Genomic DNA, 17,691 nt, shown 5'->3' on the forward strand with positions numbered 1-17,691 from the left:
GGCTCACAGGAAAGAGGTGGGGTCTCCCTTTCAAAACTGGTGAGGAGCCAAAGGCAGATTTATTATAATTTTTTTTTTTTTTTTCAGACAAGAACCACCTGTTAAAATCCAGACAAGACAAAAAAGGGATGTTTAAAAGCTCTAAATGGAGGTTGGAGGAGAAGGGGTGCTAGCTTTCACATGTACATGACTGCACACAAGGGCCATAGTGTTAACTGAGAAGCTTTGAACTTTCTTTCTTCAGTACAGAAAATATTTATCTGCATTTAGAGCATTAGGTTAAATATCAGATGTCATTCAAATTTCTTTCTTACCAAAGTCTCACTTTCTTGTCTCACAGTGGTGAATTTAGCAGTATAAACTCAGTATCATGCTTCCTGTTTATTAGACAAGAATTTGTTCATTTTTTAAGATCTAAGTGTGCAGTCCCCAAACCACTGTGTGCCAAAATAAGACCAAACGTGTAAATAAGGGCAAGGCTTCATAGAAGCTGATGCAGTGCTTCACCATCTGAGAAAAAAGAAAGACAGAGAGATTTTATTAATTAGACAGAATAGTATGAAATTTTGGTTTATGTCTTACAATAATTATTTCTCTTTTCCTGTTTCCAATTGGTATGCTTTGTGTCATTGAAACAGATGGTGAGTGGAGGTGTTTTCCCTCCCTCTGTGTCTGCTGGAGTGAGTGGACGGTGCAATCCAGTCCAGTGCTTCAGGGCAGCCAGTAAAGTGTGCACTATTGTGTGCGGCTGAAAAAAAAGAAAGAGAGCAAAAAGGGAGGGGGAAGAAAAGAAACTCAGTCCCTTTGTGTGTAGAGGACCCAGCAGGAAAGCGATTTTGCAATTACTTCAGCTTGCCGGCAAAGCAAGCTTGGTTCCTCTGATCTGCACACACTTGTACACTGGACTGTCTCACTCTGCTCACCGTCTATACAAGCACATACAAGAGTGAGCGTGTGTTTATGGGCTGCGTCTGGACGTGCTTCGAGAGCCAACAGCAACGCAGGGTTTCTGCCCCTGATGATGAAAGCAGACGTCAGACTAGCCCATGAATATTGATGCGGAGGTAGTCTGTTTCATAGACAGAACAGAAGGAAGCAAGATGGCTGCCCTTTAGGATTTGTTTAAGAGGAGACCTAGACGGTTTGTTGGAATTCTACAAAGTGGAGGGACTTAAAACAAGGTGAGACAGTTTTTCTGTTCTTGCCCTTTTTCCTCTGTCCCCCAGTGTCTCTTTAATGGCGTCCAGCTCTTGTTTAGCATTGTACTGTCCTCTTTAAATTCCGTGAGCTGACATAATAATGAAAGGATATTAGATAAAGCTTCACCAACATGGCTGACGTTTTCTGTCTCTCTTTCTCCCTCCCTCCCTCCCTCCCTCTCTGTTTTTTTTTTTTTTTGGCTTGTGGAGACAGAGTATTTCAAGCATTTCAATCTCATTTGTTTTCATTATTATTATTATTTTTTAATCTAAGATGTTGTGTGAGGACAGCTTTGGGAATGTGCCTGCTTTGAAAAATGGTGATCTTTGTGAGGCTGTTGGCCAGTTCTTCTTCAAGCATTATTTGCCAATGAATCTCCTGTGCTGAGAGCAAGATTAAACAGTCATACTACTAACAAAATTATCTTATCTCTTCAGTGTCCACCGGCATTATTGGACATCTGTAAGTAGATACAAGAAAGGGGTGTTTTAGGTGGTGAAAACAATGTTTTTTTCAATATTTATTCCAAAAACCTTCATGTAAATGTGCCAAAGATTTTTTTTTTAATCTGACAAAGTTATTTTTGCTACATTTCCTTCATTTGTTGTATGCTTTGAATGTGGGAGTTTGGCCAAGAATAGTGGAGCTCCTTGCTTTCATTGCATTCGTCAGTGAATGACAAGCAGACACAAAGACTAGCACAGTCCCGAGGTCTAAAGAAAAAAAAAAAAAAAAACAGAAGTGTAGTGGTGGAAGCCCACAAGGTCAGAAGCTTTAAAAGAACTGAAACCCTACCCCATAGAACCATTAGCTGAGCGCCAACGGAGAGCGGAATTTTTTGCATTGACTGACATTAATAGGATTTCCATTGTTAATTTGTACACAAAAGTCTGTAAATTTAAAGCTTACACATGAATTTTTGCTCCTATATAAATAGGAGCAAAAATGTTTTAATTATATATAGAGAACAGTTTAATGTCCTAGCTGAATTTTATTTATTTTCCTTTAAAATATCATGCACTGCACAGATGGGCTACAGTCACCTGGAACATATCTGCATATGTTTGACTTTAAGCTATAGACTACTGAAATTCCATACTGAGCAAAGAAAAAGTCAAATGCTTGAATAACTTTGGCCACTGTATAAATAAAGTCAACTTTCAGCTGAAAATATCCAAGTCTTAATGTTGTAATGTATTAATGTATTAATTTGAATAAAATGTTACAAAAGGCTACAGCATCTGTACTAATGAATTGCAAATGCCACCTTTGCTTAACTGATTTTAACAGCCCTATTAGGATTTGCATCATAATTGGCTGCTGGAATAATACAGATAAAAGTCCTGCCCCCTTTATTTTGTGTATTTAGCTTGTGTATTCCAACATTCTGTTTGGATGAGAAGTGTGGAAGTTAGTCCATGCCTGCAAGGGGATGCTTTATGGAGTGTTGTCATTAAACGTGATAGAGAGGTGGTGCAAATGCTAATGTAACTACAATGAAGGGATCTGGAGAGAGTCAAGGGCCATCATGTCTTACTGTTACTGTTGAAGCTCCATCTCCAACTTTAAGCTTAGAATTGATAATCCCTTGGTAATATAGCGTATATATCGTAGTGCATTACTCAATAAGCATAATTCTACTTTAATACAATTGTAACAGTTGCATCTCCATTGCATGACATTATATTTAGTACTGAGAATACACAACACTAACAACAATAGTTGGAACTAAACTGGAAGTACAGTCAGACACTTTTTCCTTGATAAGAATGTTTGGATCAAGATACAGAACAATCATGTACTTCTGTTTGTGACATGGTGGATCTTTGCATGATAAGAATTTTTTTGTGTGGCATAGACTCAAATAATTCTTTAGAAAAAAATGTTAATTTGGTTGAATTCATGAGTGAAAACAGAAACATTTGTGTTCTAGAAAATTTGTGATGGTGTTGTTGAAAACTGCAGGATTGACAATTTTTAAAAGAAACAGTAAGGACAATGAGCATTCAGGCAGTAACCGAGATTTATATTGACCCTATCATAAGCATCTTTTATTTATTATTTGCTATGGCTTGGTGTTTATAAAATCATAATTCAGGACAGTTTCCTCTCAAATGTCACTTTATTGCCTCTACTTGCAATCAAAATTTTGATTTTTATATTAGGCATTTGCAGTATTTTTATTTGTAGGATTTATTAAAAATGGTATATATACTGTATATAAATTACCATAGCCCTTGGTCCAAAACATTTTCTAGCCTGCATAGTAATTTATTAGTTGTCTTAGTTGACAGCTTATAGCTTGTATTGCACTTTATTTAGCAATTAGCTTGTATTGCACTTTATTTAGCAATACTTTAAGCACTTTTGGTGTAAATTTACACAATAGTTCTGATTGCTGGCATTTATATGACACCATTTACACCTTTGTCTTATTCAGTGCAGTTATTTGATGTTCAATGTGAGCCAGCAAACTGAGGTAAATTTCAGGATATTAGAACATGTATTGTTGTGAAAGTTTAATCTTTGACTGAATTTGCAAGGGCATGAATTGAAGAGCACACTCCACGTGCGTAAGCGCACATGGTCGCTCTGTTTACAAACACCAACGTACAACCCAGTCACAGGGCTAGGTAGGGAAGTGTACTAGGCCTAGGCTAGCCAAGGAGGTCACTGGAAAGCAGGTCATTGACTATGCCAATTTAGACCCTTTCCAGAACATCTGTATTCAAACAGCTTTAGCTAAATTAAACTCATGGCACATTGTTTGCATTTTTTCCGCCATCTTCAGTTCTTTGAAAACTACAAATGTCTTGTGGTTAAAGGAGTTGGCTGAATATCTTTGTAAACCTCAGGGAATCCCTAAAAATATTTTTTTTTTATTTCATAATCTTTTAAAATAAAGTAATAGAGATTGGTATTGTACTTCTGAGAAAGCCAAATGTTAATTTCCTCTGAGGTGAACGAAGTGATGATGCATTTATAAATGTGTTTCCAGCTGTGCAGATTCAAAGAAAATCTGATTGGTTTCAGAAAACGGTGGTTCATAACAGAAACGCTTGATGGTTTTCCCCTTTCAAAATCAAAGATTTAGAAAAAAATGTATGCCATACGCTAATTTCGAAAGACAGTGATGTCATTTCGAGGTTGTAGGGGGATTTTGCCTAAGAATTGCTCAGAAATGCACACTAATCACAACCAGGCTGCTCATGAGCCCAGCAGCCACAGTTCAACAAGGCCACAGAGTCAAGAAATCCTTCTCATAAAATACTTCACAAGAGTGTTTTCAATACTTGATAAACTGAAAATGAGTAAAAGGGGTTTATCATTGACATGTACAGTCATTGGTTGGCACGCCAAAAGTGACCTAGTTGACAGCAGATTTAACAAAGAGACAGCTGGATCTCAAAGTCATTCAAGACCATAAACTACCCATAAGCCTTGCATGACATTATCACATTTCTAGAGGTTAAAGATGACTAGGGGTCGAATTTGGATCATACAGAGAGTGTAGCCAATGTAGCCAAATACTTTTTATATGGTGTGTCATGTGTGTTTGTGTCAGAGACCTTGTCTCTGCATTGCATTTCCATCAGTAGAAAATAATGGCATAGCAGTGGTCTCTGAAGACTGTTTTGTGAATAATAAATGGGAGGATATTCCAAGCAAACGTCAAATATAGAGCACATTTCAGGAAATTCAAAGTGTAAATTACATAATTATATTTATTTATTTATTAGCGCTTTGTGCAGAACATGCTGTTGCACATTTAAAAAGAATAGTGCCTTGCAACCCCCAAACCCTGAGCAATCAAAAGGTGAAAAAGGCAAGATAAAAGTAATATTTAAATTTCTAGGTAAGACAAAGGAGGAACATTGGGATGAAAAAAAGATATAAAAATGGCTAAAATTCAATTACAAATGTACTAATTAAACTGATTAAATATTGAATTCTTAGGAATAATTACATGGCCAGAACAGGATTAGCAATCCTGCTAATCCAGGATTAGCATCTTTAATATCTTCAAGAAAGTCTCATGCCATCACTTTTGACATTTTTTTTTCTGAACCACCAAAACATCGATACTGTGACATTCATGCCTCAGTTCAGATGATTATGTGAACACATTGACACAAAACACAGAAGTGTGTTTAACTGCAGTATGTTTTATTTTAAATTGTAATTGTAATAGTATTACTATTATACTTTTATTTAGATAAATCTGAGGCCCTATACATTTGATGAAACTTTGCAAAATCTCCAAAATTCCTCTTGTGAATTTTGTTATTTTTGGTACAGAAGATCAGAGCTTTGGAACCTTAATGGACATGAGGCATAATAAGGCGATAAAATATTTCATAGATATTAAGGAGGTAACCAGTGTACAAAAGATAAGGTAAAAGTTTGAATTTAGTTATAAACGTATAACCTTTCTGCAGCATGAATAGAGGGAATGTTTCATAACTTAGTGATATATCTGAGAAGAATGCTTTTATAGAGACACTGGAATTTAACTTTCAAATGACAAATTCAACATGACACACACTCTTAATTGTAGGGCATGTCATAACAGTAAAACCGTTTAGACACAAACTGTAGTCAAACAACTTTTACAAATGTTTGATCTAGCAACACTATAAACTAAGGCATTATAAGGCACTAAGGCATTATAAACATAACATTATGACTTTCTGTAAAGCTGCATAGAAACAATGTTTATTGTGAAGCGCTATATAAATATATGACATCAAGCGTATGTGTATTACGTATTCAGTCTATAGTCATGTATGGCCCTATTTTAATGATCTAAGTGCATGTTCTAAAGCACATGGTGCAAGTGCCATTTTTGCTATTTTAACAACAGGAAAAATGGTTGGTGTGCCCGGCGTATGGTCTAAAAGGGTTGTTCCTATTCTCTTAATGAGTAATGTGTGTGTTTTGCAATAAACCAATCAGAGTGTCATCTCCCAGACCATCTATCTTTATGCACACAATAATAATCTTTTACATTGTAATCCTTTTATTTTTAATAATTAGCATGCTTATGTGCTGCTGCGCATCCCTGTGTGTGTAATAAGCAGAGTGTACACGCGATGTGTACCCGCCTATAGGCGCATATTACTAACGTGCTCTTTAAAGGGGGGTTGTAATGCTATTTCATGCATTCTGACTGCTAAACATGGCCAAAGTTTCAAAACACGAGTTGGACGTATGACGGAGTATTTCTGTGCCAAATCCATTACTTCTGGTTTCGGTACAGGATTCGTTTTTTTCGAGTATGTCCTGTATGACGTCAAAAGAGAGCGGAATTCCTTGTATAGGCACTTCTCCCTGATAAGCGTGCACACACACATCACCCAGAACAACAGCAAGAGCACGGCCATCAATGTGCTTCGTTCGGGATACGGAAGCCGAGAGATTTTCAACAATGGCTGTGTCCAATTCAGTAGTTGCACCCTTTTAAGGCTGCATACATCATCAAGGCAGTCTCATTTAAGAAAAATAACCATTAGATTGCAACGTAAGAAAGAAATTACAGTATGTTAAACCTCGCAATGAATATCAGTCAATTTTATTACGATTACTTTTCTTAAATAAGACATCCTGTGAAATGAGATGCAGCTCCTGTATACAAAGGAGTGTGTTTTTGGTTGTGAGGGAAAGATGACATTTTTCAGCTTCCCAAAGAACCCAGTGTTAAGGGAACAGAGGATGAAGTTTGTTTTTCCGGGGCAGCAACAGAGTTGTGCACGTATGTTTGTTTGTTCCCGGGAATTCGGTGATGAATACTTTGTAAACAAGTCCCAGTTCGGCACTGGATTTGCAGATCAGGGGCAGGGGCAGTAAGTAAAGCTGCATCAGAAGTCTGTGTTTTGTTGGCAATCGGTGCGCAAGTGTATATAATGTAAACCACACGAACATTTTTGTTCCCTTTTTATTTATAAAGATGTTGCAGCTAGCATGCAATCTCTACGAAGAAGCAGTGCACGCTTGTGACTCTTTAGCTCCGCCCACAGCACTGACGGCAGACACGTCTCCAGGATCTCTGCTTTTTTTTTGGAAAGACTCGGATTAGTGCATCTATCTTTTATAAATATGACAAAACTAAAGACTTTTCGGAGATATGAAAGATGCATTGTACTCTATATGTACTCAAGATTAACATTAGATTGGCAGAAACTATGTGTGATACCCCCCCTTAAAATAACAACAAAAAAAAAACTATTGCGCCATTGACTTTAGACCAGGTTTCAGTTGGTCAATGGTCTATTTCAGTTGCCTCGAAATAGCAACACGGCAACAATGTGCCTGAACACACCTCATTTTCAGACCAGCATGCCCATGGGTGCACAAATGGGTGAAAATGCATTTGCTATTTAAACGTGATGCAGGGCATGAAAATGATAACTGTATTGGGCTGAAACTAGCAAAAAATACTTTTATGATACACTCTGGTGTATGATAGGGCCCGTAGTGTTTCTTTATAAAGTGACATCGCCAACTACTGGCTTGACATGCATAATACCGAATTTTTCGTCGTTTTTGCAGATCTGTGTGAACAGGGATCATTATGACAAGTTGCCATCTGTACATGAAAAACGCAAAGGAAAAACTTTTTTAGTACATAGTTGTCCAACCCGATCTCACGGCATTTCGTACGTATTTTACGAGGTGGCTAAATCGTATGAATTCATACGACCTCACTCGTACTAATTCATATGTTTTTTGCTAAATCGTATGTATTTTACGAGTTGACAAATTCGTATGAATTCATACGAATGACCTACCCCAAACCCCGCCCCTAAACCTAACCGTCACTGGGGTTTAGACAAATCGTACGAATTCGCACGAGTGAGGTCGTATGAATTTATACGAAATAGCCACCTCGTAGAATAAGTACGAATTGGTCGTGAGATAGCGTTGAGTTGTCGTGTACACATACCCTTAGTTTACTTTCATCTATGCTCTATTAATTAAGTCCTAGGTACTTTTTCTTTCCATTGTAGGTAGCAATATTGACAGTAATAGAAAAGGGTGCATCCTCACCTTCTCGCTGACCATTAGGGCTCCATCATCCTTCCAAATACATAGAAAGTGAGGTTTTCAGGTTTGGTCCTATTAATATATCAGACAGTTGGGTCGACTTGAATTTTATGCCCATGTAGGATTCCACATTTTAATTAGAATCCGTTTTTTCTTCATTGACTGAAAGTTTTGGTTCTATTAATGCTGGCAACAGACACGGTTTCAATCTGATTAAGATCAATCAAGTGTATGAAGCATGAGGATTTTTAATATAAACTGAATTAGATGAATCAGTAATCAAAGTGAAGATATGCTGAGTATATTTACCCACTCCTGAGTGCCAAAGTGATATACATTTGGTATTACACTGAGGTTTAAAAAAGATGGAACCCAATTGCAGCTAGCTGAAGTACTCCCATCCACAGGTTACACTTATGTTAAGGTTTGGTTCTGCATACGCGGTTTGGCTCAGGCGATGTGCATATATAAATCAGTGCTAACCAAAATATATAGGAGAACCTGTGTCAGGATTTACAATGGGACATTTTATTAACTAAATCTTAAATACAAAAAAAGCAGACTTGAAAAAATGTCATGCACATGGCAAGCTCAAACATCTTATCTATAAGATTCCGAAGCTTATTTTTTTATTCTTGACCTTGCCACAAGCATGTGCCTTTGTTTACCTTTGTTTTGTAACTCTGAGCACGTTTTCTTCACAGCAATTGAGGACCTCAGTCCAGATATAAGAGATACACTGAAGTAAAGCGATGGCTAGGGCTTCTTAACTTTCATGCCATGGCAGTAAATAAAACTCTGTCACATACCCATAAATGAGAGCTGATCCCACCATAATCAATGTGCTTAGCACATGTGTTCACTCTTTTGCATTTTCTCTATCTCTGTCTCTATATCTGTGTCAGTCAGTCATGCTTGGTTAATGTTTAGAGCAGATGGCCATGCAGCACCAATATAATGATCACCATGGCTACCACACTCTCTAAAAGAAATTTGCTTTGCAATGGGCACAGTTCATCAAACTAGTCAGATATATTGACTGGTGCAGACACAAAGAAATGGGGTGGGTTGGGGTTGTAGAAAGAAACGAAAAGAAGTTGAGAGGAATGTATATTGGAATTATATTTTGGAAGTTGATTTTGGGGAAGGGAGATTGTTGTATGGCATAACGTGCTTAATTACATAATAATTACACTAGAAATATGTGGCTGTATTTACTGTCTGAAGCAAAAGGTCATTCTGCTAAAACTGGAGTTATACAGCGTGTTATACAACCTATGCCGAGTTAATTATCATCCACTCTAACATATCAAACACCACTACAGGGTAGGAAAGAGGCAGCTTAGATTTAAATGAACAATTACAGATTGTCAAATTACTACAAAATGATAATTTTATTATCAACCCCTATTAGAGTATTACCAACCCCCAGGGATTGAGGATGGATTTTTTTTTTTTTTTTTTTTTTTTTTTAAAAATCAATGCAGCATAACTTTATTCAGTTATGAAGTTTTTCAAAACAAAAGACATTGGGATGGAATTTACTGTATTAGCTTTTTTTTCTTATCTTAAAATGTAAATAAATGTGCAACAACCTAAATACAACTGAACAATGTATTGTTTTGACAATTTAATTGTTTAGTATGTTAATGTTTATGTTCTACCAGCTGTAGCAGCTGATGGGGTAGAGTACATGATATACGCTAAACTAGAAGCCGCTCCATCAAACAAAAATCAGATGCTAATTTCAGAAAACAATTTTTAAATGACAGTGACTTATACAATACTGTAGACTCTCTATAACAAAATTATAAGGTAACAGGTAATATAATATATAATCTGTCATACAACAGGAAAGTGAAATACTACATCGTAAGAAATGTTTCCATCATTATAACATATTTGTTTTAGTTCAATTTCTGTCTGAACTTGATTATGTGAGATGAGTTTATGGGTTTTCAGATTTTCAACTTGAATTTCTTTGCTATAATCAAAGTGGTTGAAACGAGCAATGAACTTATCACTGCAAGTTGTCAATTTGGCACCACTTCGATTTTTATTAAAAGTTTAAGGCAGCACTTAAGTTTTAAGTTTAGTGGGTTTACATTTTTTTTGTCTAACACAACAGAATCAGTGGTTGTATCAGTGCAGATCATACAAAGAAGTTTGGCATGAACGAGACACAAAAACTTGATTGCAAATTGTTTCAGCAGAGCCACATCTGCCTTCTATTAGTAACAAAGGACAATGGCAGGTCCAACACAGACCTGACTCTTCAGAGGGGACATAGTTGTGGGTGAAATTACAAACAGAAGAGTATCTGCCTAGCATTTGAAGTAATCTACCTCTCCTCAAATCCTCTCCCACAAAGAGGATTTAAAATGTCATTGAGGATGAACAATGAGTTCACAGACAAGGAAAAATGAAGCAACTTTAAAGACATACAACTTCTGTTTTATCTGTTTTGTTTACTATTCAATTGTTCAAAAGAAATCTGATTAAAATCAGAATGTGATACACATGATCAATACATTGCAAAACAAATATATCAGAGCTCTCCCAAACAGACTCTGAGGCATGTCTCATACCTTCCCCCGTACACATGCTGACTCTATAAATACCCGTTTATTTCAAAGGAGTTCTTTCCTCTTTGTTTCCATTCTTATGCTTATGTCTTCTGGCTTCTTATAGAAAATGACGAAATGCCATGGATGTTGGTGGAACCATTAAAGCAGGCTGTGGTGTTAAGAGCCCAAGTTTAAAAAAAGTTTGTTAGGTTTAATGATTTGGTTTCATGAGTAATAGTGCTGATGTGTTGAATGGAGTTTTTTTTTTTTTTTTTTTTTCCTGGACACACACATACTCCAATGGCAGTGTGACACTTGAAAAGGAAAGACACACTGATCCTGATTATGTTAACTGGCTTGCGGTTTCTTTTGTTACTTTTTATATCAATTTGGAAAATGTTTTCAAGTCAAAGTTGTAAATCAATGCCAACAGAAGTTGACTGTGAAACCTGTCATTCTTGTTGAGCTTGTTTCCTTGTATGTGTGTCAGGGGAAAATAAGGCATGGTTAACGCTCAGAGGAGAAGAGTGAGAAAGACATTTTTACAACCCTGCATGCGTGACATTTAAAGCACACTTGCACATGAGCTGTATGATCAAATTACAGTGGGAGGAACCAAGGAATGAAGTTTCACTCAAGAGCACAACTACAGCCAAACACCCAGCAGCAGTATGTTTACTAATGCTCAGATCCACAACAGATCCACATGACGTTATCCAATTCAATACTAGAATATCCAAGCAAGTTACGTTTTAAAATATAAAAAATGGGTTTTGTTTTCTTTAGCTATTTATCCATTAATTATTTGGAACTTCAAAAAAAAAAAAAAAAAGTCCTCATTCCTATCTGAACTGTGCAAGAGCAACTGCCACCTAATGTTTGATTCTTGACCAAAAAAAAAAAAAGAAAAAAAAGGAAGAAGCAGCAACATATCCAACTGAATTGTCAAGTTTCAGGATTACTAGGCTTTTACAATCAAGCCTCTGACTGTTTATCTGAGATCATGTCTGAAACATGAACGGCACAACTCCTGTCTCTTGTCTTAACACAGAAACACACTGACACGAAGTAGTGCACCACATATTTTTTAAAATACTTAACCCTAGCACTAACCCAAACCATAATCTCAAAGAAATCCTTTAAATCATCGTAATAATAATAATTCACTTGTTTGTCCATATACCACTGTTAAACCATTAAAAACAGAAACTCACTCCCGACCGTATATTTCAACCATAGCCCTGAGGCTAAGGAACTGTTAAATTACTTAATAATAAATATCATTGCTGTTGTACCTCTGTGTATTTTTTTGTTTGTTTGTTTTTGTACTGGTTGTGCAACTAAAGCACTGATCAGTTGTGTACACTAATTTATTGCAGTCAGAGATCAAAACAGTTTGAGCTCTTGTGAGACAGATATATAGAGAGAATGAGGATTTGAAAAGAAGGAAACTAAAAAAAAAAAAAAACAGGATAGACAACAAACTGAATTCAAAGCCACTCCTAGTTGTCTAGAGACAACATAAAAAATATATAAGGATTTTTGTTTAATTGTTTGTTTTGTGTTTTTATGTTAAATAAAAGCATGAGACTCACTGAGGCACTAAGGTGCTGGACTGTCCACAGTTCTTATAAAATATATCATTTAAATTTAAGTAAGGTATTATTCTTCCTGTTTTACATATATGTATGGATACAGCCTATGCAAAACCATTGTCTGAAAGTTTAGTGCATATACAGACAGCTTTCAGCTGGGATCTCGTGCTTTGTCAGTCTTGCTCAGAGAGATTTTTTGTGTTGTTTTCAGTGTGGGCTTATCCAACTGTGGCAAGCTGTTTGGGCTGTTCTCAGCTGTTGGGAAACTCTGAAATGGATCTGGAATGGAGCCATATTCAGTCTTCAATGAGCATACCATTCATAATCTCCCCCTTTCCAGAGATGATGATAAATGCAGCCAGTAATATATCATAGGCCAAGTCACAGAAGAGTATTTTCCATAAACAACAAAAAGCCACTTTCCAGTTGTGATCGTAAATAAAAAAAGACCAGTTTTTTTTCAACAACACAACACTTCCCTTGAGTTTTTCTGGTAGGGTGGCACAATATTGAAAAAAAAATAAATGTTTTGATTTCTTATATATTATTTTATATTAGGCTGTCACTTTAAGACCTAATGCACAGAAATAATACAATGATATGCATCCATGTTCTTTCTCAATTGTTTACATTCACTTAAGACACAAGTGGGCTGTGTTTATGAGGATATTCGCTGAGATGGGCATTTTGCATATATTAGTCCATTCAAGCACAAAAAGGCAAGGAAGAGAACTGACTTTGCACATGTATGCTAACGCCATCATCAAACATTCAACAACATAGAGAACTATATGTTTTGATTATCAGTCTGAATCCAATCCAGATAAAGTCAAAATGCAGAATCCAATCTAGCCAAAATGTGATTTTTTTTTTTTTTTTTTTTTACTTTTTTTTTACTTTTTGTTCAGAATGTTGCTTTTTTAATTAAACTTACCCACATTCAAGAGTTGATAAAAAAAATGCATGAAGACATAATAAAATGCTTCAGATAATCATATAACAAAATATTCTGGGGGCCATGAAAGTCAAAAATCAAAAATGCTGGCGCTGACTGGTAGCTCTTAAAAAAAAAAAAAAAAAAAAAAACAATGGTGGAGAAAGAGTTAAATTCTGAATATAACATTGTAAATAAATCTAATCCAACTTATTTGTTTAGAGTTCATGACGAGGTAGTTCGTGATCGACATGCTGAAGGTCCAGCAGACCAGAATTTATTTTCTTTTTTTTTAAACTGTCCTTCACACCCACCATTCTGGACTCAAACAGATGGAAAACATTCCATGAAGAATCTGTTACATATTAGATATCCTGTAGACCAGTTCTTTCTGTATTGCTCTTAATGTGGTGGTTTTCTAGGTTAGTGCATAGTAAAAACAAAAAAAAATGTATAGTGAAAATAGATAATGATTTTTGTAAACTAATGCAAGGGTCTCAGGAAATAAAGGCTGGAACAATATATTAATAATGGCCAGAACATGGGTACAGAGAAAGTTAGGGCAATGTTTATTACTGAAGCTGGACTTTGTTTTTTAACATATCTTAACAAAATGCAAGTCGTCACTGGTATTTGCGTTACACAGCGCTATCCTGTAAGCTTCTCAGAATTGAATGTACAAGAAAATGCTAAGCATGCAAGGAATGATATTTTTTTTTTCTTTTTTTAAAGACCTTCTCTGGTGGGCATTTCTATTTTGGGATATGGGCTAATATTTCACAACAGTAGAGTCTGACTTGAGAGGGAAAACAACATTCAGACTTTTGTTATTTCTTACGCCATTTCTCAGCATCTCTCAACTGAATTCCAGCCCCCTGCACACACATGTACATTAGCGGCTTTTCCACTGTTGGGTCGAAAGATATACAGAACGATTAGGGTTCCCTTTCAGTCAGACTACGTCACACTAATTGGGAATCTCACCAGAGAGAGACCAATCTACTTCAAGTGTTAACTAAACAAGACAATGCCATTGGCATGCAATATTTGCATCTGACTGCCATGCCCTGAACCGTGGGTATAAATAGGCAGCAGGTGCAATGCATTTTCAGCTTTTTGCTTCAGACTCAAGTGGTTCATTTGTTCTGCTCTTTCTGATCTAAAAGAGTGTAGCTAAACAGAGCCAGTTCTTCAGGGAAAAAGCCTCTGTCTCTGTGTCGGTTTGACGGCGCTGCAGCAGTGGTCGCAATCCCGTAAGAGAGCCTTGAACAGAGAGTGTGTCTTCAATGAGAGTGTGTGCACACTGCAGGCTGCACTAAATCCCTGCCAGTGTTGCTGCGGCCTTTTCCCCTGTGCACTTCAGCACTAATAAAAAAAGCTAATTTCCCTAAAAGAGCATTACACAGGTGTGTTGTTGTGTCTTTTTAAAGATGACATTCCACCTGTGTGTTTCTGGATGTGGTCGTTACTGGCAGCGACGGATGGTCATGATCGCTGCCACACGTGTCTGGGCATCAAGCACGCTGAGGTGGCTTTCGTGGATGAGTCAAGCACCCACTGCGGGAAGATGACCATCTCGGAGTTGCGGTCGAAACTCCAATACATCAAAAGAGGTGGAGTCCCCTTCGGCTCTGACACGTGAGGCAGTGATCGTGACCATCCGTTGCAGCCAGGTAACGACTGCATCCAGAAACACACGGGTAGAATGCCATCTTTAAAAAGATACTACGACACACCTGTGTAATGCTCTTTTAGGGAAATTCGATCTAGTTCTCAATCTAATTACTTCAGGAAGTAGCCTGGGTGATCTGAGGATTATGGTGAGGGATTCCCCTCTGAGGAACCAAACCTCCCAACGTGGTCGAGAATTTCGCCCATCTTCTCAGCAGCACAGAATCAGACAGAGGCAATCAAACATATCAGTTGCAGGCAGGGCGCCCAGCCCAACCAGGACCCGGCCAAACCTGATGGCAAGTGCAAGAGCAAGAGGCCCTAAGATGGGCAACCCAGAGATGGAGGGAGCAGCTCTTCGGGAGATGGTGACCACACCACTCCATCCACCGGAGGAGGGCCGTGTGGAGAATCTTTTGTTTCATTTTATTTGGTTCTGCTGCTGGCCCTACAGCCAGGGGTACCCAAATTTACAAAGAAAGATACCATCTCTATTTCTGGGTCCCAAGAGAGCAGTGGACGGTGCAGAATCGTACCACTCTCATCCTCCTCTGATCTATCGGGCAGCTGTGGGCGGTTTGAGAGTGGAATCAGGCCTTCTCACGCACCCTCTGCCCAACCCTGGAATCAGGTAAGTGCTCCTAGGGCATATGGCAGCTCAGCGGCAGTAACACCACTCAGTCTGCTTCATATAAGACTGCTTCAGCACTAGCTTCACGGCAGAGTCCTGAGATGAACGTGGCAATGCGGCACTCACCAGGTGAAAATCACACCAGCCTGTCGCCAAACTTTCAGCCCGTGGGCGGAACCTTAATTTCTTTGGGCAGGAGTGCCCCTAGAACAGGTGTCCAGGCATGCTGTTGCATCCACAGATGCCTCTGCCACAGGCTGGAGGGACACGCACAATGGGCATGCAGTATCAGGGGTTTGGATGGGTCCCCCACTGCACTGGCACATCAACTGGTACATCGGCTCAGTCGCCTAAAAAGGCTGCTACAAGGCAAACATATATTGGTCCGTACGGACAACACTGCGACCATTGCGTACATCAACCCGCAAGGTGGTCTATGCTCCCGTCGTATGTCGCAAATCGCCCACCATCTCCTCCTCTGGAGTCTGAAGCATCTGAGGTCGCTTCATGCCATTCACATCCACGGTGTGCTCAATCGTGCAGCCGATGAGCTCTCATGAGCTGCGCTTCTGGGACAATGGAGATTCCATCCACAGGTGGTCCAAATGATTTGGAGACATTTCAGAGCCACTCAGGTAGACCTGTTTGCCTGTCCAGAAACCTCTCACTGCCAGCTGATTTACTCCCTGGCTGAGGGAACATTTGGCACAGAAGCACAGGCACTCAGCTGGCCCCAGGCTCTGCGCAAATATGCGTTCCCCCAGTGAACCTACATGTATAGACGTTGTGCAAAGTCAGGGAAGACAAGGAACAGGTCTAGCACCCTACTGGCCCAACAGGACCTGGTTCCCAGAAGGTTCCTACCACACCCTTCAGGGACCAGGTAGTGAACCTGCAAGTACTGCCCCTGAAGGAGGCAGACCCAGCCCTGGCTTTGCTCTGTCCCGTCCGTGCTCTGTGAGTGTATATGAATCAGACACAAAGCTTCAGTACCTCAGAGCAGCTCTTTGTGGTTTGAAGTGTTGCATCCTCCTGGTTGCTGGCACGTGGCACCTCGCTGACAGATATTTGTAGAGCTGCGGGCTGGGCAACACGAAACATTAGATTCTATAGCATTTGTGTTGAGCTGGTATCCTCCTGCTTGCTGTGCCATAGTATGTGGCTTCTGCAGCGTTCCGTTTCCAGTAGAAAGGGCACGCTTTCCCAGTGTTATCCAAGTTTCACTAAGTGGGTTGTGCAGAAACAGCAATGATCGACCCTCTCTACGTAAGCCCTGACCTATCTTCTGCCCTAATAGGCATGGAGGGATCAGGAGGCTTACACAGGGCACTGAAAGGGACAGCATCAGTAGCGCTTTGGTAGGGATTCACAATTCGTTGGTCACCGAAGTGGCGTCAAACATGACCGATTGAAAGGGAATTCTGGGGCGAGAAAGGTTTGTAATCATGTCGTGGAGAAGCAAGCTTAATTGAAAAACGTCTCAGAAGGAGGGAACGGAGACATCCCGTCCCATCACCACAGGTGCTGTACCACCGCTGAGCGGCCGGGTCACCGGCTCGGCTCCTTTACGAAAACCTGAACATGTGTTGCACCTGCTGCCTATTTATACCTACGCTGCAGGGCGTGGCAGTCAGATGCAAATATCTCATGCTAATGTGCACTGGCTCGTTCAGTTAACACTTAAAGTAGATTGGTCTCTCTGGCGAGATTCCCAATTCATTGATAACCAACGTGACATCTCTGTTCCCTCCTTCAGGGAGCAAGGGTTACACAAGTAACCGAGGCGTTATCTTTCCACTTGAGATTGTTTCAGCATGGCATGATTACAAACCGTTCTCGGTCCAGAATTCTCAGCACGGTTGGCTATGCATGCTGAACCGTGCTGGTAGAATGCATGTAGTGATGTTACCACTCAGGATTGGTCACTTATCTGTTGCCTGGCTACCAGTTGCTCTGTATCTGGCCGAGCGAAGAAATTTGAATGAAGTAAACAGATACAAGTTAATAATAAATTAAAACAAACATCTGATCATCCTCCAAAACGTTCGC

General features: G+C 38.9%; 1 protein-coding gene across 1 annotated transcript in view; it reads left to right on the forward strand.

Moving 5' to 3' along the window:
- Nucleotides 1–823: 823 nt before the first annotated feature.
- The window catches only part of tet2 (tet methylcytosine dioxygenase 2), a 30,062-nt gene continuing 13,194 nt past the window's right edge, over nucleotides 824–17,691 (forward strand). Inside the window, exon 1 of the mRNA XM_067402477.1 lies at nucleotides 824–1,181. The gene's annotated coding sequence lies outside the window, so the exon portion shown is untranslated. The remainder of the gene's footprint in view (nucleotides 1,182–17,691) is intronic.

The sequence above is a fragment of the Chanodichthys erythropterus genome, chromosome 12 (genome assembly GCF_024489055.1).
Source record: "Chanodichthys erythropterus isolate Z2021 chromosome 12, ASM2448905v1, whole genome shotgun sequence".
NCBI lineage: Eukaryota > Metazoa > Chordata > Actinopteri > Cypriniformes > Xenocyprididae > Chanodichthys > Chanodichthys erythropterus.